Source organism: Lagenorhynchus albirostris, chromosome 18, assembly GCF_949774975.1.
Source record: "Lagenorhynchus albirostris chromosome 18, mLagAlb1.1, whole genome shotgun sequence".
Lineage (NCBI taxonomy): Eukaryota > Metazoa > Chordata > Mammalia > Artiodactyla > Delphinidae > Lagenorhynchus > Lagenorhynchus albirostris.
The window spans coordinates 68808349-68832592 of NC_083112.1; the positions used below are offsets into that span (position 1 = coordinate 68808349).

At 44.6% G+C, this 24244-nt stretch overlaps 1 protein-coding gene across 9 annotated transcripts in view; it reads right to left on the reverse strand.

The window, feature by feature from the left end:
• The window catches only part of GGACT (gamma-glutamylamine cyclotransferase), a 54132-nt gene extending 31032 nt beyond the window's left edge, over window positions 1-23100 (reverse strand). For 5 of the 9 annotated variants that reach the window (XM_060128690.1, XM_060128691.1, XM_060128697.1 and 2 more), the window contains exons 1-2: window positions 15336-15497; window positions 10701-10865 (exon numbers count right to left, since the gene is read on the reverse strand). The gene's annotated coding sequence lies outside the window, so the exon portion shown is untranslated. Of the gene's footprint in view, window positions 1-10700; window positions 10866-12849; window positions 12871-15066; window positions 15088-15335; window positions 15513-23077 lie in introns of those variants that run through there. The other 4 variants (XM_060128694.1, XM_060128693.1, XM_060128696.1 and 1 more) reach the window with 4 other exon arrangements.
• Between the last annotated feature and the right edge of the window lie 1144 nt (window positions 23101-24244).

Here is a 24244-nt window from a genome sequence, read left to right on the forward strand (position 1 = left end):
GGGGCATGAGGTACTTTCTGGGTGGATGGAAATGTTCCGTATCTGATTATGGTGGTGATTCCATGAGTGCATACATTTATAAACATTCACTGAAATTTTTAAAAATTCATTAAACTTGAAATATTAAATGGGTATATTTTATCACATGCAAATCAATAAAGCCTATTTATTCTTTTTAAAGGCCTATCAAACATCAGCATTTGAACAAAGTCCTTTTATCCACCATGATTTTACTCACTTCTTGTAAAACATTCATACTCCATAAACTTTAGGCCTTTTCTTTGCCAAAGTGACCCACCCATTCCTTTCTGCTCCAATTTGAATGAAGATGGCTGAGAAGCCTTTTCTCTTTTAGCTTCTACCCAGGGGAGCTTCACTGAAGTCCATTTCCAGAGACAACGTGAATCACCCTGGAGTCAAGTTCCAGCCTGTGTGGCATTGTACTTCCCGGCTGGGTGAAAACCCCTTCCTCAGCCAGGCCCTCAGGAAGAAAACGTCCCCAGGACATCAAGCAAGAACCTGCAAGGCCTGCTGACCATGCCTGTCTCTACTGTTCTCCCCAAATGACCCTCCCAGTTAAAGACTCACAACCACTTCACCTGCCAGCATCACTTGACCCCATTAGATCCCTTTGGCTTGCCTGCGTTTTTGGTTCTGTTTGTTATAGGCATTTCCATTTCACATAATAGATCTTTGTTTTGCTAGACTCCTGTCCAAGTCTTCTGTTTATGTTTTAGTGTGGTCCTGGGACAGAGTGTCCTAAAGTACAACGAAGTTATTTTCTAAAGAACCAGGAAATGTGATCTAGCAAGACTGATGCGTATGTGGAGAAATCTTTGATATCCAGAATATCTCCACGGCCCAGACTGCACCCCTCCCCCATCTCCTCCAGGGAGAGGCATCGTGGGGGTCATTTCATCCCAAGCACACACCCCCAGACCCCATCAGTCACGCACGGTCTCATCTACCCAGTCCCAAGAAACAGTCCTGTCTTTCCTCCCTGATTTTCGACTCCACACTCATTGGTGAGCCCTTGGCTACACTCACCTATGTCTCATTAAACGTTAATATTCCTGGGACACTTTTATCTCTCAGTTTCAGTATTTCAAGTTATATTTCTCTTATTAACTCGCCATTGCTTATCTAAACCTCCCTGAACTCACCATCAATTATCTAAACTTCCCTGAGCTCTGTTTTACTGGTTTTCATTTTCTCATACACGCAAAAGTTCCCTATTAGTTACAAACTGCCCCAGTGAGCTGCTTATTCCTGATTGTTATTAAGAGGTAAGACCCACCTCTTGCCTCATGGCTCCCATTTCTGACCCAGTTTGGAGTCTGTCTTGCCACTGAGGGCTCTTCTGAGACATGAGGCCTCTCTTTCCTGGTGATACGAACACCCGAACAATGTGATTTTGAAACGTGCACAGTGCAGGCCAAACATTCTCCACGTGGGGCTCTTTTGCTATTGTCAAAAGAAAAGCCAATCTGTGTGTCAACGTCCCCTTACTTAGAAGAACGCAGTCACGGTGCTGTCCGGGGATGCTCTTCACACCTCCACCTGGGGCCCCAGGTGGCAGAAGCGGTGCCGGGGGGGGGTCTGGCTTCGGGATCAGACAGGCCTGGGCAGCGATGCTGGCAGATGACAGAACCTCTGGGCCTCTGTCATCTCCTTCTCTGCCCAATCGCTCAGCCGTACTTCACAGAGAAGGGTGGCACCCCGAGACAGCACAGGAAAGCACCCAGCATGGAGCTTTCCACGTGCAGGTACCCAACAAATGGAGTTTGTCTTAGTCTGCTCGGGCTGCTATAACAAAATTACCATGAATGAAATGACGTATAAACCACAAACATTTATTTCTCACAGTTCTGGAGGCTGAGAAGTCTGAGATTAAGGCACCAGCAGATTCAGTGTTTAGTGAGGGCCCACCTTCTGGTTCACAGAGGGCATCTTCTCACTGTGTCCTCACCTGGCAGAAGGGGCCAGGGAGCTCTCTGGGGTCCCTTTATAAGGGCACTAATCCCATACATAAGGGCTCCAACCTCACGACACAATCACCTCCCTAAGGCCCAAGATCCAAATAACCATCACACTCACTGGAGGTTAGGATTTCAACATATGAACCTTGGGGGGACACAAACATTCAGGCCACAGGTAGTAGAGTTATCTTGAATGACATAAACAACAAATAAAAAATTATTAGTTCTGCTCAAAAGATCACCCTCCAGAGTCTCCCCACCCTGAGAAGACAGCGGAAACGGAGCCTTACTGCCTGGGGCGTCTTCCAGGCCGTATGCAGCAGTGGGCTTCAAAGGGACTGGGTCCAGGGAAGCCCCTGGGTGACCTCACTCAGCCTCACTGGGAGCAAACTCCCATCTTGCCTGCCTCACAGGCTCCGCCACGTCAAATTAGCGGAAGTACTCAGAAGCGTTGCTACGTGGAGAGGAGCTGAGGTCTCCCAAGACAGACGGAAAGGACCCAAGGCGTGCTGGCTGTTACGTGAGCGAGCTCAGATGCCCCCAAGTCAGCCCCCAGAGACCCCAGCCCCACCAGCAGGGCCAGAGCCACCCAGTGAGGCAGCTCTCAGAGTCTCAGCCCCCAACCGTGGAAGGGTGTCTGTTGTTTGCAGCCACTGATGCTGGGATAATTTGTCCCGCAGCTAGAGGGAACACATCCAAAGTGTCAAGGCCAAGGCTCTTCGTGCTGGCTCACCATCCAGACCCGTCTCTCCCCACCTCATCCAGACCGGGCCTCACACTGCCCTGGGGGTGCGACCTGTGCCCCCCTATGCTCACGAGGCTGCCACTGCCTCAGGCCACTCCTCAGGCCTCAATGTGCAAAATCCCACTCAGCCTGCAAGGTTGCCAGGTCACCTCAAACACCCTCCCTTGGGGGCAGAACTGACCCCAGAACAGGCAGCTTCATCGCAGGTCCACCCAGGTCTGTCTCCCCATCTGCTAGGAGGCCCAGACACTCAGCGTTCAGCCCTCGGACAAGGGATGGGGCGGGCGTCCAGGAGACGTTTGCTCAGAGAGCTGCCAACCTGACGCCCCTCCCGCCACGTGTTCATGTCCGTTTCCCACCAGGACCCCCTCATACAACCACGCCACAGCCCTCAACAGCAGGAAATCAGCACAGGCACTTGACCACCTTCTCTCAGACCCCTTTCAAGTTCTGTCACTTGTCCAATGATGTTCTTTATAGTGAAGGACCCCAGGCAGAATCCCAAATGCATTCCTCGTCTTGTCCTTCAGTTTCCTCCAACCTGAAACAATCCCTCAGTCTTTCTTTGACTTTGATTTTCATGCTCTTTCAATGATTTCAGGCCATCTGTTTCTGTTCCTCAACTTGTTTTTTTCCGGCTTTGCCTCATGGTTAGATTCAGGTCACCCATCTTCAGCAGGAATCTTCTGGAAATGATGCTGTGTTCTTCTCACTGCCTATTGGATGGCACATGACTCCACTCTGTCCCATCATTGATGACGTTCACTCGGTCACCCAGTGAAAGTGGTGACTGCCAGGCTGCTCCCAGCTTCACGGTGGAGTTATTCTCCCCCAAGCCCCGCCTGACACAAGTTGATGAAAATTTCATAAAGAGATACTTTGAAACTATGTAAAAATCTCATTTACCATCAAACTTGCCAGTTGTTCACTTATCCATCTGTATCTGTATTCCCCTACGTGAGGAAATGTTGCACTGGGCCTCTCCAAGAGCTTGCTGAGTCCCCAAGAAAACCACCATCTACAAGGACAGTCGAGGACCCCCTCCCTGTGTGAAAACACTATGCAGGGAGCAGATCAAAGCTCCGGCCCCAATCACCACGGCATTCAAGAGAGGTGGCAACTCACAGCAGCGAAAACGGTCCCGGCTCGCCACCAATCCAAAGGGAGAAAGCGAAAAATAACCTCAGGAATGGGGGGACCGGACATGAGAACCACTCTTTTGGAAGTCCTAGGCAGACTGCAAAACCAGCCGGGAGGCCAGGCTTGTTGTGTTTCAGATTCAGATTCATCTGAATCTCTGCAAGGAAAACCCAAAGGGCTGTTTATTTAATGGGAAGACACTACAGAAGTTTCTCTACTTATAAATTAGGACAGCAGTGTAATTTCTCGATACTGTTCCCACATCCTTCGGATCACAGGTGTAGGTGTTACTCCGGGCAGCGGGGGAGCAGGGTGTAGGCTGAAGGACACACACTTTTGAACTGGACGTGTTTCATTTCCAAGTCAGGTGAAACCCTGCTGCCTTTAGTGGTGTAACCTCGTTCAAGGTGTTTCATCCCTCTGAACCTCAGTTAACGTCACCTAAAAAATGGGGATAGGGCTTCCCTGGTGGTGCAGTGGGTAAGACTCTGTGCTCCCAATGCAGGGGGCCCGTGTTCAATCCCTGGTCAGGGAACTAGATCCCACATGCATGCTGCAACTAAGAGCTTGCATGCCACAGTTAAGGAGCCCACAAGCCGCAACTAAGGAGCTGGCCTGCCGCAACTAAGGAGCCCTGGAGCCACAACTAAGGAGCCCACCTGCTGGAACTAAGACCCGGTGCAACCAAATAAATAAATATTTTTTTAAAAAGGGGATAATAATGCCCACCTCAAGGACTGATGTATGAGGATTATATGAGGTAATGTATATCAAAACTCTGGCATGTGGTGATTTTAACAAGTATTGGTTCCCTTCTGAGAGAGAGTAAATTACAGAATTATTATAAGGACTAAACAACAGAATGTATCACAGATATATAAGTGCCTGGCACAGAGCTTGTGTCCAACAGACGTTAGTTCCTTTTTAACTTATCCATACAAAAAGCCATATCCTAGTTATCTAGCACGGTTGAATGGTGTTCTTTATAATGAAGTTTGACCTGTTACACGCAGAAAAGAAATTGTATAAATAAACCCTCTCTGCATTAGTAATTATATAATTATAAAAATAATTATAATAGCTAAGAGGTGGAAGCCACCCAAGTGTCCATCAACAGATGAACAAATAAACAAAATGTGGTCTCTACGTATGATATTCAACCTTAAAAAGGAAAGGACTGGGCTTCCCTGGTGGCGCAGTGGTTGAGAGTCCGCCTGCCGATGCAGGGGACACGGGTTCGTGCCCCAGTCCAGGAAGATCCCACATGCCGCGGAGCGCCTGAGCCCGTGAGCCATGGCCGCTGAGCCTGTGCATCCGCAGCCTGTGCTCCGCAACGGGAGAGGCCACAACAGTGAAAGGCCCGCGTACCGCATTAAAAAACAAAAAAGGAAAGGACTCCTGGCACATGCTATAACATGGATGAACCTTGAGGACATTATACTAAGTGAAATAAGTGAGTCACAAAAAGACAAATACTGTGTGATTCCACTTTATACCAGGTACCCAGAGTCATCAAATACAGAGAGACAAAGAAGAATGATGGTTGCTGAGGGCTGCAGAAAGAAAGGAGTGGGGAGTTGTCATTTAGTGGGTACAGTTGCAGTTTTGCAGGATGAAATAGTTCTGGAGATCTGTTGTACAACAATGTGACTATACTTAACACTACTGAACTGTACACTAAAAATGATGGTAAATTTTATGTTTTTTTCAACCACTATTAAATATAAGAAAATTAATTTTTAAATGATGCACCTTGTAGGCGCTCATAATAACACAGGGTCATCATGCTGATTCATTATGGACTGTGCTGCAGATAGATCTATGCAGCCTGCAGTCCAGAGCCAAACCCGTATTCAGGAGTTGCTCTGGAGTCCTCTTTCTTGAAGAAATATCTCCGATTTTTAAAAATTCATCTGGTAAAGCAAAAAGTGGAACTTGATATCTTTCACTAAATATTATTTGCCATTACCATTGGAGAATTTTAAGATGTTAAAATAGGAAGAAACTTTAGAAATTACTTTTTAAAGCAGAATAAAGTGAAATCTAGACTTAACCGTACTAAATTATTTGCCTAAGATCATAACTACAGGTAGAAATTATAAGAGCTGGAAAGAGAAACCATCTCCTGGCTCACTCTACCATCCACTTCTATCAATACAATGGACTTTAGCTCTCCAGAATTCCTCACCTCTGAACTGCACTATTTAATACGCTGCCACCAGGGGGCAGCAGGTGTATTAGCCTGGTGTTACAAACCCAGGACTTAAAGCCCCAATACATTTCCATTATGCCTTCCTCCAACCCTCCTCCCAAGAAAAATATACCTAAGACTTAATGAATGTCAACAAGCATCAAATTTAAAGAACAGCCATAACAACTCTTAAAACAAAGACTTGGGTCCAACAGAGGCAACATCCTTACTAATCCTTCAGTATGTTTGACTTACTCCAATCCTAATTGATGTAAGTGTCAATTCACATTAGTTTTTTTTTTCTTTTTTGGGGCTATGTTGGGTCTTCATTGCTGCGCGCGGGCTTTCTCTAGTTGTGGTGAGAGGGGGCTACTCTTTGTCTTGGTGTGCTGGCTTCTCACTGCGGTGGCTTCTCTTGTTGTGGAGCACGGGCTCTAGGCGCACGGGCTTCAGTAGTTGCGGTGCGCAGGGGTCCGTGGTTGTGGCGCACGGGCTTAGTTGCTCCGCGACATGTGGGATCTTCCCGGACCAGGGATCAAACTCGTGTCCCCTGCATTGACAGGCGGATTCTTAACCACTGTGCCGCCAGGGAAGTCCCCATATGTTAGTTTTAAACCAAAAATGACTTAACCACAGAAACCCATGCCTTTTGTTTACATTTTGAACCTAATTTTCCTAGTATTTGGCCTCCAAGGCTTTAGACCACAGCAACCTCAAGCCCATCTAGGCACCTGTCCTCAATCTCCCTTCCTCTGTCAGGCTCGGCTTTTCTTTCTGATGCCCTATGTCACAAGGGAAGGTCTGTCAATAGGTCTAACCCTCCAGCAACTTTTCAGAAGCAAAAGCAGAGAGGTTCTAGTCACAAAACAAAACCTATATGGATACCATTCTTCCAATTAGATGACAGTAATGTCCACTCTTTTTAAACGATAATACTACCCACTGGAAGCTCAAACCACAGCAGCTAATGGGCGAGACCTGAATTTAAAAGACAGGCCCTCCCTCAGCAATGGTCTTGTCCACGCTGAGACTTCACAGTTTCACCTAATGCTAGCGGTGAGGTGACGACAACAGCAGGAACATACTGGAAATTAGTCCAGGAGTCAACTCCACACTTTCAAGCAACAGTGACCAGTGACCATGGTCCCTAAATCATCCAAAGGGAGATGTATGAGCTTTATTTCACAAATTTCAAATGGTTTTCTTCCTTGAGCTCGACATGCTTTAATAAGGAAAAAGGGATTGAAACGCAAGCTTTTTCTACTGCCTCAGACATATGGAAGCAGTCCATTTTTAAACTACAACAGTGTTCACCACAGCTAAAAGGCATTCAAAGAAATTACTCTCTGCTTATGTCCATTTGCTCTCGTGTCATTAACTATTCACCCATCAATGTAATCCAGCATAAAACGGACGGGAAGAGCAATCACGGCACTCACGGCAAAACAGGAAGGAGACACGCACAAGATACATATGTACGCGGTGATACAATGGATCACTGCAAAATGGATCATGTACCCAGACACTATTCTGTAATCCTCTGCCAACTATGATGTGGCAGCTGGTGAGATTCAAGAAGGACCTTATTTATATAAAATAATCTGGTTTTAAGTTACTTATTTTCCAATATAGAATATTTAACATATTTAAATGTAGAACATCACCAGAAAACCAAAAATATTTATAAGATATATAAATTTAATTCAGTAACATTCAATTTATTTAAAATATTTGAGCGTTAATTACCCCTTCCTGCCATTGTCATCTGCACTTAGGAGGATACAGCAGATAAATTAATGAAAATTATTAATATTTCTACATCTCATGATGGTCTTAATAATTTACGAGCATTAAATGAGTTTTGAAAAGCATTCTTTAAGCCCTTATTTTTGAGAAGAATCACAATTGCTTTGAATTACTCTTTCTCCCTTGATTTGGTTTTCTGCAAAGTTAGATGCAGATTATAAAAGCCTAATAAAAGCTGTGAGGGGAGATTAGTACATCTTCGAAATGAATAAAGAACAGTTTGATGGCATTCTTCAGAGCATTTATGAAGAATAAGTCACTGGTTTTTTTTTTCTTGTCATTTTGTTATAAACATTTCCAGCCCTTTTCAAAAGCAGAGCACAGTAAGCCCTCGTGTACTCACACAGCATCAGGATCCATGCACCATCCTGGGTTTGCCGTACCTGTTCCATTTGCCCTCCTTTCTTTGTTTTTTGAGTTTTTGTTCGTTTGCTTGCTTCTGGAGAATTCTGAAGCAAATACCTGAAACTATGTCATTTCACCCCTAAATATTTTGGTACTGAATTTTACTTAAAAGTTTAGTTTTTATTTTTTTAAATAAATTTATTTATTTATTTATTTTTGGCTGAGTTGGGTCTTCGTTGCTGCGCGTGGGCTTTCTCTAGTTGCGGCGAGCGGGGGCTACTCTTCGTTGTGGTGTGCAGGCTTCTCATTGCGGTGGCTTCTCCTGTTGCGGAGCACGGGCTCTAGGTGCATGGGCTTCAGTAGTTGTGGCACGTGGGCTCAGTAGTTGTGGCTCGCGGGCTCTAGAGTGCAGGCTCTGTAGTTGTGGCGCATGGGCTTAGTTGCTCTGTGGCATGTGGGATCTTCCCAGACCAGGGCTTGAACCTGTGTCCCCTGCATTGGCAGGTGGATTCTTAACCACTGAGCCACCAGGGAAGCCCAAAAGTTTAGGTTTTTAAATAACTACAATCCCACCTAACAATGAACAGAAAATCGTTAATATGCTGTATTCATATTTCCCCAGTTGTCTAAAATAGCCTGTGTGGCTGATTTTTTCAAAGCAAGATCAAAACAAAGCTCTTTCATTGTCTTTGCTTTGTCTCTTGCTGAAGTCTCTTTTAATAATAATAGTGGATGTGTGCCATCTTAGCTTAATTCAGAATGCTCTTATTCTTATGTCTACCTTCTATTTTTAACTCAGTGTTTTACAATAGTTGCATGCTCTCATGCTTTCATTCTTTATTATTAGAATTTATATAAAGTAAAATGACCTTTTCTGTTGTATAGTTCTATGAGTTTTAAAGTTGACTGATTCCTGTAACCATATAGAGCAGTTCCACCACCAGAACTACCCAGCCGCTTTCCTGGCTGGGTGCAGGGAACCGTGAGCGGGCGGGGGCCAGGGCGGGGGGGTGGGGTGGGGGTGTCCGAGGGACGCAGCGCTGCTCCCTCTCAAGTGGGAGATGCAGAGTCGAGAAAACACATTCTCCTCTAGAGCCTCCAGGAGGGGACACAGCCCCTGATTTCAGCCCAGCGACACCCAGCTGGACTCCTGGCCTGAAGAACAGGACAGTCAATCAGGGTGGTTTCAGGCCATGGAGTTGGCGGTACTTGCTCTGGCAGCACCAGGCCACTAAGACAAAGTCAAACCTGCTTCCTCTAGTCGCCCAGCCCTCGTCTGGGCCCTTTCTCTGCTGTCACCTTGCCCTCCCCATTTCGCCACAAAGGAGGGCACTTTTGATTAAAAGATGTGTTTTCCATGTCTCACATCTCCACTCAAAAGTCTGCTCCTCTGAAAAGTTCTCCCAACCCTACTCAAGCAGCCCAGGCGAGGTCATGACCCCGCTCCATACCTCTCTCAGCACCTGCTCCTCTCCCGTGGTCCTGGCTTGACTGAAGTTACTGTATTCTCTTCCTCAGAGTCTACACTTGAGCATTTACGAAATGCTAAGTACCACGCAAAGGAATTTTCGTGCGTTTTCCCATTCAAGCCGCCCCAAAACCCTATCAGGTAGACACGATTATTATCCCGCATGTTTTAAATTAAAAAGTTCAAAATCACCCAGCCAGTATGTGGAGAGCCAGGTTTTGAAGCCAGGCAGTCTTAACACAGGAGGTGGTGTCCTCAACCATGACATGAACATCTGCCTCTTATGTGAGAAATATACGTTCCGAGATCTTGCGCCTTTATTGACAAAACACTCCCAGTATTCAGCACACAGTAGATAATGGTTGCTGAATACGAATGGGACAAAATGGCTTTTCCGCCTACTGTTCTTTTTTTTCAGAAAACTTTTTTATCTTGGGAAGTCAAATATATACAGAAATAATGATATAATGATTCCCCCAAATACCCATCTCCCAACTTCAAGACTTATCAATTAAAGCCAAAATATTATAGTCTTTGGTAGAAAGAGCCCCCTTCAGTATTCTTTTTCAGAATCACATGTTCCTAGTTTTCGTCATTTATCTGTGTTAACACAGACTTTTAAAAAAAGATCTTGAAATGGGCAGGTCTTTCTAAGCAAAACACAAAACAAGGAAACTGTAAAGGGGAGATTGACATTTTTTCCCTGTGTTAAAATTAAATGTTTCTGCAGAGCGTAAGTACTGTAAACAAAGTAAAAAAAAAAAAAATGGGGAAGTAGTTGTAACATATATGACAAAAGATTAGCACCCTCAATGTATAAAGAATTCTTACAAATCAGTAAGAAAAAGACCAAAGGCACATTATCTGGAAAAATGTGTTCAGGGAAGAACAGACAGTTTCCCTACTATTCCTAAAAGACAGAAAGACAGGACTTCCAACTGACACTCTTATCAACATACTTCCTCTGGTGCTCTACAGTTTAGGAACAGCAAACATTCCAGAACAGAGGAAAAAAACAACTCTCACCTGTAAGCTTGTTTCTTCAAAACCGCGTTGCCCTGGAATCCCACATCATAGTGAGTCTGAGTCTGAAAAGCGTTTGACCTCAGAATCCTTCTGAACAGGACACCAGAAGCCGTCCCGCCTCACAGCATGACCAGAAGCCCATGGACAAGTATCCAGTTCTCAGTCCTGCCAGGGGTGAGATGAAGAGAAAGGGGAGTGAAGAAAGCTGAGAGTTTAAGAGATGAGGGGCTTAAAAGACAAAAGCACTTCACCTAGCCCCTCGGATGGCATCTCAGAACTTGGGGGTGGGCCATGGAAGGAACTGCCGTTCAGTGCGAAAACGTGATCCACCAGCCCGAGGGGCCGCAGGATGCCTAGAAGAGCAGTAAGCTCGCACTGGCCTAGCAGAGGGGTTCAAAGTTCTGGACTTTCTTGAGAAATAGCAGCTACGTCCTCTCCTTCAAGTAAGGAAAATGAGAATGGAAAAAAAGTGTATCTTCAGCCATCAGGCAAAGCTTATTTTAGGAATATGGAGCTTCCTGAATGGGGGTTTCCGAGTTTTTTGAAGCCATAAGTTTATTAAAAAAAAAAAATTCGAACCACCAAACCACATCTGAAGTATACTTGCCATGAATGGTGACTCTGACTCTAATTAAGCCTTTAGATCTACCTTCCAGTTTACAGGAGATACAGGGGACAGAGGAACAAGCTAAACCACACTATACAGAAAGCTGAATAAATCCAGAATGAGAGCCACCCATAGCCAACCGAGCAATACCAGTAAATCACGGGCATTAAAGAAGCCCACAGGACTGCTCTAGACCAGGATCGGCAAACTTTGGCCCTCAGATACCTGCTGCCTGCTGGTGGAGTTTAAAACAAAAAACTTTGAAAACAAAATTTTATTGGAACACAGCCATGCTCATTCACGTTCATATCATCCATGGCTGCTTCTATAGGACAACACAGCTGAGTAGCTGCAATGGAGCCCACATGGCCTGAAAAGCCTGAAGAGTGAGTAACTGGCCCTTTTCATTAAGTTTGCCAACCCCCTGTCCTGGATTAAAAGGCAACAGATAATCAACAAAACACCACGTGTGTCCCATTCTGATTCACACAAACCGAAAGTAAAAGTGCATTTCTGAGGCAATCAAGGAAATCTGTGGACTGGGTTTTAGAAAACATTAAGGAATTATTGTCAATTTGATTAGGAGGTGACAATGGTATTATGCTTATACAAGAAAATGCCCTTTTCTGGAGGTGCACACCACACTGCTTAGGGGTGAATATTGTTATCTGCAATTTAAACTGCTTCAACAAGAAGATAAAGCAGATATGGCCAAAAAGAGAAATCGTTTTAACCAACTGTTAAATCTATTTGATGGATATATGGAAGTTCATTATACTATTCCCTTTACTTTTATATTTGCTTTAATAAAAAGGGGGGGAAAATCAGAGCTTTGATCAAAAAGTAGAATTTATCTCCAGACAGCCTTTCTCTCTAGGCAGGCCTCCCACCCTCCTTGCAGAGTTTCGCCCATCTCTCCCACAATGGCTACCTTTTAAACTTCTTACCTTGCTCCAGGCATCCACCTCCAGGAATGCCCGCCCCCATTCCACTCCTCTGCCTATAAAACTTCTACTCTGGGCCCAAGGTAAAGCCCAAACGTGACCTCGCCAAGTCCTCCGGAGGGAATTCATCTCCCTGGGCTCCGACTGCTGTTGGGCATTTATTATGCTTCATCCTCCTTAACATTTTAGCTATTGACCATGTCTATTACCTCATGATGCCATACAAACCCTGAGACTTCCAGTAACTTGGTCTTCTCTGTAAACTCATTGTGTGTGGGGTGGGGTGGTGGGGGGAGGGAAGGTAATAACACCTTTCACAGAGTAAGCTCTGCCTACACAGCTCTCAGATCTAATCAAGGCAAGGCTGACTTGCCCTGAGCAGTTTCACCGACCCAGAGACCTTCAATTAAAGACCAAATTCCTGTTAAACAAGATGCTGGCCCTGTTTTAACCAACACTCTCTTAATAAAATCTCTAATCTAAGGGTTACCTCTGGATGGAGGAGGTTCTAGAAAAGACTGCTAAGATCACTTGAATTTTGTCCTCCTGTTATCACCTTCCTTGGGACCAATCCGTCTGCAAACACTGCAGCACTCACCTCCACGCCGGCCTGCAGGGATTGCCCTACCCCCTCGGAAAGGCCCAGCTGACTGTGGGTGCAAAGCCCTTCAATGACTCCACTTGGAAGAGCTGACCCAGATTGGAACGTTCAAGAGAGCTTACTACATAAAATAAGAGGGAAATGTACGGGTAATTAAAAAACTTAAACAGTATCGGTTTCTATCCCTGCTCTATTCTATATACTTCCTACTGCGGCTACCTAAGGCCAGCGTGAATAACCACCTTCTCTAAGACTAGTGCTAGTTGTCAGCACCCTTGTTTTCGAGGTCAGCTAGTCCAAAACCCTTCTGTACAAAGGTCCACCAATTAGAAATTAATTTACCTTTGCAAACTCAGCGTTTGAAATACAAATGCTCTCTACCCGGGCAGCCTGCTTATTCAGGGACTTCTGGCTTCTCCTGGGAGTCAGTTCAGGAAAACAAGGCATTTGGGGAAAATGAGGGCAACCTGCGGGGGCTCTCCACATTAGCATTTCAATTAATTGAGAGAGACCAGGGAGAATGTCTTCAATTACAGGAAAAAGTACATAAAAACGTGTGTGTAAGACCTACTCTTGGGCTTCCCTGGTGGCGCAGTGGCTAAGAATGCACCTGCCAATGCAGGGGACATGGGCTCGAGCCCTGGTCCGGGAAGATCCCACATGCCGCGGAGCAACTAAGCCTGTGCGCCACAACTACTGAGCCTGCGCTCTAGAGCCCGCAAGCCACAACTACTGAGTCCACGTGCACAACTACTGAAGCCCGCGCGCCTAGAGCCCGTGCTCCGCAACAAGAGAAGCCACCGCAATGAGAAGCCCACACACCACAACGAAGAGTAGCCCCCGCTTGCCACAACCAAAGAAAGCCCGCGTGCAGCAACGAAGACCCAACTCAGCCAAATATAAATAAATAAATAACTTTATATATTAAAAAAAGACCTACTCTTTATATTGGTCAATCCAACTGACTTAGAGACCTTTCAGTTTTTGAGGTTTTTTTTTAACATCTTTATTGGCATATAATTACTTTACAATGGTGTCTTAGTTTCTGCTTTGTAACAAATGAATCAGCTATACATATACATATATCCCCATATCTCCTCCCTCTTGCGGCTCCCTCCCTATCCTACCCCTCTAGGTGGTCACAAAGCACTGAGCTGATCTCCCTGTGCTATGCGGCTGCTTCCCACTAGCTATCTATTTTACATTTGGTAGTGTATATATGTCCATGCCACTCTCTCACTTCGTCCCAGCTTACCCTTCCCCCTCCCCGTGTCCTCAAGTCCGTTCTCTACGTCTGTCTCTTTATTACTGTCCTGCCCCTAGGTTCTTCAGAACCTTTTTTTTTTTTAGATTCCATATATATGTGTTAGCATATGGTATTTGTTTTTCTCTTTCTGACTTACTTCACTCTGTATGACAGACTCTAGGTACATCCACCTCACTACAAATAACTCAATTTCGTTTCTTTTTATGGCTGAGTACTATTCCATTGTATATATGTGCCACGCTTTCTTTATCCATTCATCTGTCAATGGACACTTAGGTTGCTTCCATGTCCTGGCTATTGTAAATAGCGCTGCAATGAACATTTTGGTACATGACTTTTTGAATTATGGTTTTCTCAGGGTATATGCCCAGTAGTGGGATTCCTGGGTCGCATGGTAGTTCTATTTTTAGCTTTTTAAGGAACCTCCATACTGTTCTCCATAGTGGCTGTATCAATTTACATTCCCACCAACAATGCAAGAGGGTTCCCTTTTCTCCACACCCTTAGAGAGACACTTTAGTTTTTAATACAGGACTTCTCCCTGGGACATTGAGCAAAATTAATAACCTGCTTTGAGAAGACGTGGCCACAAGTCTCATTTTCTTATCAGTTCAATATTAACAGTCAGCCTGGAGTCAGAAAGGTGTGTTCAAAGAACCGTGCACCTATTTAGGGTTTCCAGTGCAGCTGCGGTGCTCTTTGGCCAACAGAGTGAAAGCTCAATAACCATATTTCGTAATCAGGAAGTAAGAGAAATTTCTCCAAAAACTCATCTGTGTCACTAACGGCTCCAAAGAAACCTGAGCTCAGAAACTGACAAACGCCAGAAGTTTTGGGTTTTTTTCTTTTGCAGCTTCTGGTCTCCTCGCAAACAAGAATCTCCAGTTAAAAACAGAATTTCTCTAAAGCGTCAGCCTCATTATACTGCGAGATCCTTTTAAAACTACCTTCTAAATGGTCATCGCTTCTTCCTTACTGGGAAGGGGCAGCGTGCACACCTGCAGGCAGTTCCCAACTCTCCCTGCCCCCCGTCGTTCTGGCGGTGGCGTCCGCCTCGCGCCGCGCGGAGCAACGTGTGGACGCGCGTAGCGGCCCCGTGTCCCCTCCCTTCCAGCTGGTCCCACAGGCGCCCGCGTCCCTTCACGGCCCAGGCTCTGCCCCAGCCCCTCGGCGCCCCCCCCCGCCGCCCCTCCCCGACTCTCCCTCCCCGACTCACGCGGGCCCCGGACTCCGCCCTGGCGCGACACGCCGGCAGCAACACCCCGAGTCCCCGGGGCCTCGAGGGCACCCTCGCGGCGGCGGGGACGGGGGCGGGCACAGGGACCCCGGCTCGGCCCAAGCCCAGCTCCTCACCTGCCTCGGAGCGCGGCGCCGTCTGGGAGAGCGGGCCAGGGGGGCGGAGCGGAAATCCTGGCCGAGGCTGGCGCGGCCGCCCCGGGAGGCCGCCCCCGGCGGCGCCCCCTGGAGGAGGGACCGTGTACCTGCCTGCGCGGGCCGCGTGCACACCTGGGCACGCGCCGGGAGCCAGACGAGCGCACACGCTCTAACGCGTCCCACCGGGGCGTCCAGGGTCAGCCTTTTGAGTCCATGTTGGACCCCGATACACCTGGGGACACACCGCGTCAGATATACACACACACACACTCACACGCTTAGAAATGAGCCAACACCTGGGGATGCATCCTGTAGGGCAGATGCACAAGGTGATGACCGAGGCCTCACACTCCAGCATTCCACTCTCAGCGCCGATACCATACTGGATACAGATAATCATATAGTCTTGATACTGCCACTTATTTACCAATTCTCCATTTTCAGTTAAAACTGTGGTTGTAGGGGACAATGGAAGTAATGACTTACCGTCTGTTCCTGGATCCTAGGACTGAATTTGAGCCCCAGAAATTAGAGGAGTGAAGACCAAAAGCGGAAGGAGAATTTTTTCTGGAGACTGTGTTCATTCTGGGCTTAAGCAATGCTACTTTGGGGACCCAGATGGCAAGAACGGCATAGCGAGAGAGAAGGGGCCCCTTCTGCCCCTCCCCTCACAAGTACTAGTCGTTGGAGTAGCAATAATCCCCCTAACTCACTGTCCACCTTTCCACTTTCTCATGTATGTGGGCTGGATCCACGGGGTTTTTACAATCTGATTTCTATTCAAACATTTCCAGTAATGCTGATGTGGTTGTGTTTTGAACAGATTTTCCTAAAGAAATCTAAAAGATCAGATTCATAAGCTAAGCTATAATTTTCAGAGTTCTTTCTTGTTTGGGGAAGCTCATGATTAAATTTAAATTTATTAAAAATCTTGTCTGGTATATATATATATATTTTTTTTTTTTTTTTTTCGGTATGCGGGCCTCTCACTGCTGTGGCCTCTCCAGTTGCGGAGTACAGGCTCCGGACGCGCAGGCTCAGCGGCCATGGCTCACGGGCCCAGCCGCTCCGTGGCACGTGGGATCTTCCCGGACCGGGGCACGAACCCGTGTCCCCTGCATCGGCAGGCGGACTCTCAACCACTGTGCCACCAGAGAAGCCCTGGTGTATATTTTTAACATACTATTTTTAAAGAGTAGCAGTAGCATCTTAATTTTTTTCAAAAGGCAGAATGGTTCCATTTTATTTATTTATTCTTTTTCTTTGAGGGAGGAAGATCATGTCAGCAAAGGAAAGTGTAAGGAAAGTACATGAATAAATAATTCTTCCAATAAAGGAAAATTAAAGATGGTAACAAGGTGAGTGTTAAAGTGCATTTAGTGCCAGATAAGGCTGGGAGAATCTGATCCAACATAGATTAGGGTCTGTGGGATGAGCTCTTCAGTTTAACTGTCAAAAAAATAACCCGTAGACAAATAGAGTAGTAATTCTCAAAATGTGGTCCCAGATGGGCTGCATTAGCAGCACCTGGAAATTTAGAAATGCGAACTCACAGGCCACACCCCAGACCTTCTGAAGCAACTCTGGGGGGTGGGTCCAGTGAAAGAAATATACTTTAACAAGTACTTCTTTTTTTTTTTATAATGGTAATTTATTTTTTTCCAGTTTTATTAAGATATAATGGACTTAGAGCGCTGTATAAGTTTAAGGTGTACAGCATAATGATTTGACATATATATCATGAAATGATTATCACAATAAGGTTAGTGAACATCCATCATCTTATATAGATACAATTAAATAGAAAAAAATTTTGTGTGTGATGAGAACTCTTAGGATTTACTTTCTTAACAACTTTCATATACAGCATACAGCAGTGTTCATTATATTTACCATGTTGTCCATTACATCCCTAGTACTTATCTTACAACCTGAAGTTTGCAGTACCTTTTAACTACTTTCATCCAATCACCCCACCTTCCACCCTCGGTAACTACAAATCTGATCCATGTTTCACTGTTTGTTTGTATGTTCTTTTGTTTGTTTTTGAAGTGTAATTGACCTGCAACACTGTGTTAGGAAAAAAGTCACAGTTTCTCAAGGAAACTGACTGGTCAGTGTAGACAAGTCTTGGCTTCAGTTTAGGTTTGGTGGGTTACACAGGAGCCCTTAGCAAGCCAACTACTCTGGTGGGTTTTAGTAACTGAGTTGACTCATGGAGGCTGTCAGTTGCATGCAAATTGTATAGGTGAGTCCCTCATCGAAAAGGTTTTAGCCCACCATCAGCTGTTTTTCTGGTCTGTTGCTCTGCGGTCCACAATCTCCCATACCCTCCAGGCTCAAGGTCAAGCAGCTGGCAAAAAGCTATGCCCGGGTTCAAAGCTCCAGGCACAAACATTTCCTTTATCAACTCAAAGGATTTAGACTAACAAATTGCCTTTCTGTGGAATTATCCAGTTTGGCCATTTTTGTTTTCTAAATACCAGCAGGTAATTGCCAAGCTCTGTTTTCTAGACTTTGGTGTTAGATGCCTAATTTATATATGACTGAATGCACTGCTACTTAGTATTATGCAAAAGAAGTCAACCTCATCTCCTTGTTACCCTTCCCACATGTCTCCAGAATTGCAAGGACCACACAATAGATGGGAAAATGTCTTCTGCATCTCTTGAAAAGATGCTTATAATGTGAAATAAGCAACAGAACCAGGGTGCTATATACAGAGCTTCAAGTCTAACTGGATAACACTATAAAATCTACTGAAATATTATCAAATTATTCTAGTAAATTATTACAAATAATCATCTTTGGCCCTAAATAACCTGCAAACTAAATCCAGCCCACCATTTGTTTTTGTAAGCTAACAATGAGTTTTACATTTTTATGTGCTTGAAAAAAATCCAATGAAGAAATAAAACTTCATGACACATGAAAATTATGAGATTCAAATTTCAGTGTCTATAAAGTTTTACTGAAAATACAGTCATGCTGACTCATTTATGGGTTGTCTATGGCTTTTTTTTTAATAAATGACCTTTTCTTTTTTTAAAAAAAATAATTTATTTATTTACTTAGTTTTGGTTGTGTTGGGTCTTCGTTGCTGCATGCAAGCTTCCTCTAGTTGCGGTGAGCGGGGGCTACTCTTCGTCGCGGTGCGTGGGCTTCTCACTGTGGTGGATTCTCTCGTTGTGAGGCACGGGCTCTAGGCACGCGGGCTCAGCAGTTGTGGCTCGCCGGCTCTAGAGTGCAGGCTCAGTAGTTGTGGCACGTGGGCTTCAGTAGTTGTGGCTCGCAGGCTCTAGAGCACAGGCTCAGTAGTTGTGGCGCACGGGCTTAGCTGCTCCGCAGCATGTGGGATCTTCCTGGACCAGGGCCCAAACCCGTGTCCCCTGTGTTGGCAGGCAGATTCTTAACCACTGAGCCACCAGGGAAGTCCCTCTATGGCTGCTTTTTTGTGATAGCAGCAGAGCTGAGTAGCCGCCACTGAGACAAGGTGGCCTGCAAAACCTAAAATATTTTCTCTCTGCCCTTTTACAGAAAAAGTTTGTCTACGCTGCTCCATAGTTTTTTGCTCCAGTCACCATTAAAATCCCTGCCTCTTCGTTCTGTGACAGTTGATTTATGACTGCCTCCCTCCTGGACTGAGTTCCATGAGGTCAGACCTGTCTCCTTTGGATGTTTCCAGCACTTCCCACCATGGTACCCAGAGTAGGTATTCAGTAATATTTATTTCATTGAACTTTATTTTTTGATCATTTCCCCTAGGTAAATCAATATGAACTTGACAAAAAAATCAACATAGGATCCATTAATCAGGATAATTTAGAAAATTTGTATGTCACAAAATAGAATAAAAAAATTCTGCAAATAATGGGATTCCTTGCTTCCATTTTCTAAACCAGGTTCTAAAAATTTGCTGTTAAATTTGAAAGTGGCAGAGTTGTTTTTTCCTTGTCATTCTGTTGAGTTATTTTACTTAGTACAACAGGTCTCATTGCTAAACAATTTCCACGGCAAAGAAATTAATGAGAGGAGAAAACCAACCTCATGAAGCTAGGTTCATTCATGTTAAATGCAATCCTGGTATTTCTGGAATTATTGTTTTAAAGATGATGTGCGCTGCTGTGAGATATTTAAAAATAAGGCATTGACCTTTTCTCCACAAAAGATAGGCAATATCTTGTCTAAAAAGGCGACAGAATTTTCCAAGCAGTTGCGGTTCAGATGGTTTATGCTCTTCTTGCCTACCTTCTGTAATTTTTGGAATAACAAGCAAAGACCAGAGTAAAGCACTATATGAGATATATAACTGGAGGATAACTGAAAGAACTCCCAGCAGAAAGTAATCTGACCGACCAGATATGCCATCCACCATGGAGGAAGCTAATTACATTGCAAAGAGGCCACAAACCAATCTCTAACCCTGTAACGTTGCTGCCATTGCTCTGCTTAAAGCCAGAATCAAGTTATTTGGTCCTGCTCTCCAAACAGCAACTTTTTAAAGGAAATAATGGTTGCCTGGTGCCTGGCAATGTGGACATTACAAGGGGAAATGTGGCTTGATTCCCTTGAGCCGTCGATGCAGGAAATGAACACATATTGAGTGCTCCTATGTGCCTGGTACAGTATGACTCTTTCCTCACATTACCCTTTGAACCATAGTATGAAGCAGATGTGATCATTCCTGGTCTACATATGAATTGGCTCCATGAGGTTCAATAACCCATTCAAAGACATGCTGCCAGGAAATAAGAGTGTCCATATCCAGCTGAACCTGAAACTCATGCTCTTTAACTTAAGGGCTAAAACAAGGTAGCTGGGTCATATGTGCTGAAATGTGTGTCATCTGCACTAATAATTCTATTTTGGAACCTCTCTGTTCAAAGTGCTAGTTCCAATGGATAACGCTGTACGTATGGTTCTACCCATGAAGAGCTTTCACATACATGATCCCATTTGATCCATACCCCTGCATTGCACAATAAAGGCCAGGTAGAGAATTTCCTCCACTTTACAGATGAGGTAAAGAGGTTGGATGGCCTGACCAGGGTCATAACGATTAACTGTGCCCTGTCTTAGCCCAATCAAATGTCTCCAGTACAAAACCATCATTGGACAAAGTCAGATTTATTGGCTCGTTGCCATGGGGGAGACCACACACCCATGGAGCCCTGAGATGCCTCACCAAACAAAGATGCAGTTAGGAGGTTTGAGGGGGAGAGGGGAGGAATTTAAAGGTGATAGTGTTTTTACAGGCTGAAGGCAAAAGAGGGATGCGTGCCAATAGTCAGTATCAGGTCTGGACAGCAGAACAGACCCAGGGGCTTATGTACTTAGAGACTAAAAGTTTTGATAGACGTGAATGGGTGTATCCAGAAATGCTTTAAATGAAGTTCTGCACGTGGGTTGGAAACTGAGGCTGCTTGTCTTGTCAAAGTGCCTTGGACCCTCCCGGTGGAGCGGGATGTTTCATTCCTCCTGATGATTTCAAACAGCAACATTTCTGACAGTGGCCTTCCAGAAGGTTTCTCCAAGAGTCATAAAGCAGCAGTCGCCCTTAGAAGTGGGTTCCTTGACACATTACAACTTCAGTGTGTCTATGGGAGAAATGTGGTTTCCTGTTCACTTCCCAGCTGCCTTAATCTGTGCTATGTCAGCCTGATGAATGGCAGAGCAGAATTGGACTTTTGTCAGTCTGAGGGACTTTTTACCTTACCAGAATATATCAGGACTAGAAAGCTTCACAATATTTTATTTCCACAAGAGTGCTGGAATTTCAAACATTCTTACATTACACAACAGATTTTTTTAATGAGGGTTTATATAAGCACCCAAAGAAGGTCACTTTGCAAATTTTTATAGTGGACTTCTGTACAAGATTTCGTGTTTTTTGTTTTTTGTGTTTTGTTTTTAAAAAGGTTAAGCATCTAAGGATATTTGAAGAACACTGGTTTTGTCCAACTCTCTCATTTCATGGAGGAGAAATTAACAGCAAAAGCAACCACCACCACCATTATTTTCATTAGAAGCAACTGAGGCATGCAGTAATTAGGTGACTCATTCCAGGGTCCTGGTAACTAATGACAGGATTGGAAGTGTTTGTATCTAATTGAATTGTTGAAGCTTAAAAAAATGACTTATGGCAGTGAGGCTGGCCCTAGGGTAGATCTCACACTCCTGGTCTCTGTTCTTTCCACCTTATCACCTTGCTTGCTAATGTCTGCAGATTCCTAGACCAAGTACTGTAAAAGCTGTCATCCATATACGTTATCAGAAAGTTCTAGAAATGAGCAGTTTTGAAAATTTTCAAGACACATCTCAAATCTATTCAGCAAAAGTAATGCTATTGAAACGTAACTGCTGAAACAGAACTGTTTTTAAATGATGGATAAAACTGCAATTTAAATCTACAGGGAAAATGTTTTCTGAAACACAAGTAGGAAGCAGAAAGCTTTATTGGCCCTGGAAAAATACCACATATTTAAAAGCAAAATGATTAGAAATGCAGGACACTCAAGGCAGTTTTGATAAACAGTGCAGCAGGTTTAAAGTACTTGTATTGATAGAACTAATCAGACTTAGAACACAAGTGACAAAAATATAAACCTGAGATTGTTTATGGGTTATTTAATTACAGGATTAAAAACCTCAAGAAAAGTGAGGGTTATTCCTCCTTCAATTATTTATTGAATAGTATTATGTGCCAAGCATGGGTCTAGGGCTTTATAAACCTTTTCTCATTTAAACTTTCCAATAAGTCTGTGAAAAAGGTAGCGTTATCCCCCATTTTACAGATGAGGTTCTGAGCTGCTAAAAGACTAAGTTACTTTACTGGATTCCTAGGGGGGCCAGGCATGGCCACAAACTGGGTGGCTTTAATAACAGAAATGTTCTGGAGGCCAGAGGTCTGAAGTCAGGGTGTTGGCAGGGCCACCCTCCTTCGAAGGCTCTAGGGGAGGATCCTTCCTTGCCTCTTCCAGCTTCTGGTGGCTCCTGGCGTTCCTTGGCTTCTGGCAGGATCACTCCAATCTCTGTCTCCACCTTCTCATGGCCTTCTTTTCTCTGTGTGCCTCTGTGTATCCTCTCCTCTTTTTAGAAAACACCAATCATTGGTTTCGGGCCCACCCTAAATCCAGGATGGTTTCCTCTCAAGATCCTTAACTAATCAGATCTGTAAGACCTGATTTCCAAATACAGTCACATTCTGAAGTTCTGGGTGGACACGAATTTTGTGGGGTCCACTATCCAACCCACTACACTTGCCTAAGGTCTGGTACATGGAGGAAAAACGAGGTTCCAACCTGGGTGTAATGCAGATTTTCCTTTCACATTCAAGCTTTATGCCCCCCAAATGCCAGTTATTTCCAGACGACCACCAAGAGAGTCACACAGCATACAGAGTTTCGTGAGGAGTTAAAGGCATGCTTCAGGAAAGACTCTGCCTTGCACCCCTGTAGTTCAGCCAACAATCTGAGCAATGACGCCTCCCGAGTTCTGTTCACTCAGCATGACTCTGGAGACACAGGCTCCCCAGCATCTCCCCCACCTGCTGGGCAAAGCCATTTAGTGACTACGTTTGGTTACCTGAGTTTCCCACACGGTGTCTCCTTTCCACCAACGCGCCTTATCACAGCTTTATTACGAACCCATCCATGGCTCTCTTGAAGAAAGATTTCTCTGTGATGTCGCACATGTTCCTTGCTTTAGAAAAAAACAAATTATTTCAAATAATGCAGCGATTTACAAAGTAGAAGGTGAAGAGTCTCTCTCCTCCTTACTTCTCGCTCAGAAACAGCTCCTGTTAATATCAATATAAACTGCAATTCCTGTACATTTAAAGAAAAGAGATTGGAATATGAGAGAAGAACAAGGGAAAAACCTTAATATTTGACAGCGTTCTCTTGGCTCCTGTCTCCTCCATTGTATTTTCTTGTCTCCTTCATCCCAACCAAACTGTCCCACACGGGGCCTTTGTTTCTCTTCCTTTGAACTAGAAACCAGCTTCTGATTTTCATTTCATGAGGAACATTATTTGAAAAGAGCCCACAGACAAATGAATATCTTCTTGGTAGAATTTTAAAGGCACAAGAGATTTAGACAAGACTCTGTGATTTTAAAATAAGGCTGTAGTATTCCATAATTATATTTGGTATTTGTTAATGAATATTTCAAGCAACATGAAATGTCTCACTTTACTGAAAATCAGGGTTACTCAACACTTAGGATCCTTCTATTTGGGTCAACATGGCAAGAAATCCCAGATTCCCCTTGTCTTTATTCAATACAGCTGACTCTTCAATGGAGTTTATGTCTCAATATAACTTATTTCCCCCGGATGCCTGGTGAAGTTTTTACCATAAACATGAGGCCCAAAGGAGAAGGTAGAGGCAATTGAACCAATATCTGTTCCTATGAAATAGAAAAGTCAACTTGATTTGATGTTTCACTGCCTCCAGGAAAAACGAGATTCACCAACTAATGGAGAACTTTGAACACAGGAGAAGGCAAGAAATGTCCTGACAACCTGTGACCCTGGAACAGCTGCAAATATAAAGATGTGAATGAGTCACGGGGGTCCTGCTGACTCCCCAGGAGTCCCCTGGAAATGGGGGCTGGTAACAATGCTCAGTCCCCGAGTCTACACCAGCATGCCCAACCTGGGCACACAACAAGGGTGAGATAACATGGCTGGCAAGCTCCACGGGGCAGGAATCATCTGTTTTCATTTTTCATCATATCCCCAGCAGCTAG